The sequence below is a fragment of the Brienomyrus brachyistius genome, chromosome 5 (genome assembly GCF_023856365.1).
Source record: "Brienomyrus brachyistius isolate T26 chromosome 5, BBRACH_0.4, whole genome shotgun sequence".
Taxonomy (NCBI): Eukaryota; Metazoa; Chordata; class Actinopteri; order Osteoglossiformes; family Mormyridae; genus Brienomyrus; species Brienomyrus brachyistius.
In genome coordinates, this window is record NC_064537.1 from 32526523 (window position 1) to 32529973 (window position 3451).

General features: G+C 38.3%; 1 protein-coding gene across 1 annotated transcript in view; it reads left to right on the forward strand.

The window, feature by feature from the left end:
- Positions 1 to 3451, forward strand: part of ubald1a (UBA-like domain containing 1a) — a 400799-nt gene that overhangs the window by 54902 nt on the left and 342446 nt on the right. The window lies entirely within an intron of this gene.

The window sequence follows — 3451 nt, forward strand, 5'->3', positions numbered from 1 at the left end:
TCCTTGGACTGACAGACTTCTTCCAACCACATATTTTGGTCAGGTTATCAAGGCAGAAGTATATACCCCAGACCTAGGGTGTCCACTCGGTTAGATTAAGTGTGGACAGTCTGGTTTTCCAGCCTTCTGTCCAGATTGCTGTTGGGTGTCCTCCTTTTAGCCCCCTTGTCCTCCTTTTCCCCTCCTCCCTACCTGCCCCCCATGAACAACTAGCATCACTCTAAAAGTGTGAAACAGCTCTACACACATACTATGGAAGCCAAGAACGGCTGTGCCTTCATGTTTTTTATGGTGTTCTATTGAAATAAAGAGATAATTATCACTATAGATATACCATGCAATACTAAGACCAGTAATGAAAAGTCATTTGCCTTTCAATAGTACATTTCCTCCAATTGATCTAACCACACACACATATACCTGTCAGACATGATACCGTGTTGCTCACTGTAAACGGTTAATGGATGGGCCTGAGTTCCATCTGGGTGGTCTCAGGACCACCGAGGCCCACCAGTACAGGTGCACAGGAATGAATAGTTAAAATGAGCAGGATTTCACATCATTTACAACATGTCATAAGCTGAAAGAAGTAACATTGTGTACGAAAGTGACGCTACTAATGTCCTGATTTGAATGACGCTTTTTGTTCAAAGAAACGGTTTGGAAAATGGACACAACTTCTTATATAAAAATGTTCCAGCTTTAGAAACATTGCTTAATATTCCATGCTTCAATCCTGAAAATTTAATTCACAGAAATTATACAAATATGCACGATTCGTATCAAATGAAAGAGATGCAAAAACTTTGCGCTGAGCCTCTTAAGATGAGGGAAGGGACGTCTTCCACAATGAAGCATAATTAAGGAGGCTATCTAAAAGATTTTAATTTAGTACCACCAGTGTTTATATCGCATTTATCCCAGCATAATTGCCTTAGTTTAATCTTAGCACACAAAGCATCACAAGAGACACAGCAGTTACACAGTGGTATAAAACCAGTGGTAAGTTTAACTAAGACCAGCCAGGTTAAATAAATCTAAAACAGGACTTTTGCTTGTATTTAGGCTATTCACTGAGAGATGGAAATCCTTTACATTACTTATAAAATGTCCATGTAGGTTATAAACCCTTCAGATGATGTTTCAATGGCAACAGTTTTTTTTTTTTTTTTTTTACTTATTATGGCAATTAAATGGATGATATCTGGATTACATTCAGCCATCAGCCCTGTTAGATAGGCAGGGACCTGGCCTTTCAAAGCTGCCCAAATGAAAAGTAGTTCATCGGATTTCTGGAACATAGCAGGGTAAAGAGAACATGTGCAATGTGGTCATATTTTCTACTCCTGGGTATGATTCTCACTGCAACATTAGTTCACTGAAGGGCAGAGAGTATAATTTGTGCTTCCTGGCATTGAGATAGTCTTTGCAGCTATGGATAGATACACAAACTTCATTCACCATGCAAACAACCAGGGTTAAGATGACAGAAATGTGTCAAAAGTGACACCTACGTTTACAGTTGACCCTACAAAACAGTAATGCAGTTCTAATGAAAGGCTATCCAGTTTTGTGGACGGTGTCCACATAAGTAACTCACCCTTTTTCTCCTTTCCCTGATCATCTCCCCACCACAGGCTTCTAGATGCACTAAGGAAAGCAGACCTGCCCCCTGACTGGGAAAATTAGCAGCCTCCAGTTGTGTCCTATTAGCACTCCTCATGGTTTACTGTTCGAAACCACAGTTACCATTTCCCCGTTGATGCTGATCGCCCTCTGCTGGTGCACAAGCAAACTCCCAGTGGATTGTCACTTTGCAATATTAAGGTTCCACAAACTTAACAGTGGAAAACATTATATAGAATCTCATAAAGTATCTTTAAACTATTATGATGAGAAAGGCAGCTATTTCCTTTTGTTTACAGGGACATACAAAGGGACATACTAGGAAGAATTCGGGGGCAGGCTCAGACAGTTTTCAAGGGCCCAAAGGTGACATCACTCCACAATGCACAGGATTGGAGTCCTAGCCTACATAACCACACATTATTTTACCGTAGTTCGTCTTATGAGCTTGAAGATTAGATTAGTCTAAGATTAGTTTAATCAGAGTTGTCAGTAGAATGGTTAGCGGTCCTCAGGGGGACCTCTTACAGAAGATGGTTTACTGTATCATTACAATAAATTAATGTTTAAACATCTCTGCGTCATGAAGTGATCAAGAGTCCTGCCCACTCAAAAATGTTGAAATCCCTCTATTAACAGGACGGGAAAACATTTTACAACACACTGTGAAAATATGCTGACAAATTATTTATTACAAGTTTTATTTATTACAAGTAACTTGCAGAAGATAACTGTTTATAAAAAAGGCAATATAACAATCATATAGTAAGTTCAAGAAAATTGGCAATGAATATGTTCCATTTCTTTAAAAAAATAACATTACAAAACTCAAAACTTCAGTAGAAAAATGAATTGCTTAAGTGTGTCTCACACTAAACGGAAATGAAATGAACCTACGAAATGAATTTAAAGCTACTTTTAAATTATGAAAATATAAACACTGTTTTGAAACAAAACCTTCCATTTTACTGTAGTATAACATGCATCCTGTTCTCCTTTCTCAAAGACAGTCAAACTACAACATAACTTGACATTTTACTAAAGAGCGCTTCGTGACTAATAGAGTGTCTAGTCTTAATGTGGCACAGGGTTCTTCTGAATCCTCGTACTGTACCATAAGACATTTTTACATCAACAACCTGCATTCTTTTCAAACATTTGTATGCCTAAATGTGGATTTGTGGATCTACAATGAAACAGTCATCTGTAGCTGACATTATGGAAACACAAATATGTACAGCAGTCATCATAGGATGATCTTGACCTGATCTTCATTTTAGGAAAGAGGAATTAGCTTTTTTCCACTGCATAAAAATGAGATCATCGACAACCCTTTTGTTTTTCCTATTACAAAACGTAAATTTGAGTCAGATTTTAGGGTTAAGTAAACCATAGGAGGGTTGGAACGTACCGGGAGGTGTGTTTGTTCCACTGACCTCCAGAGGGCTCCCAAGAGCCAGCAAATGTCATGTAATGAATGGATGACGGTGTAACACGACGCCATCGTGCACCAAAAAAGAGAAGTAGAAGTCTTTCAGTGACATATGAATTACGTAAGGGAAAAGTATTCGGAGCTTTAAATTTGTATTTCACTGTACCAGACAAACAGTAAAATACCAACTTCATCCAAAACTTAATGATGAAACTACATTCAACGAAAAAATTGAGATCATATCTCAGAATGGAAAAGCATGTAGAATAAAATAATGGGCCATTGTATATAAGAATGACAAAGCACTGCAGGGGTCGTAATAAAGGGTGAGAGAGGCACTACAGAACACACATTCTCAAGATGGATCTAAATGAACCTTCACTGCAGTCACGG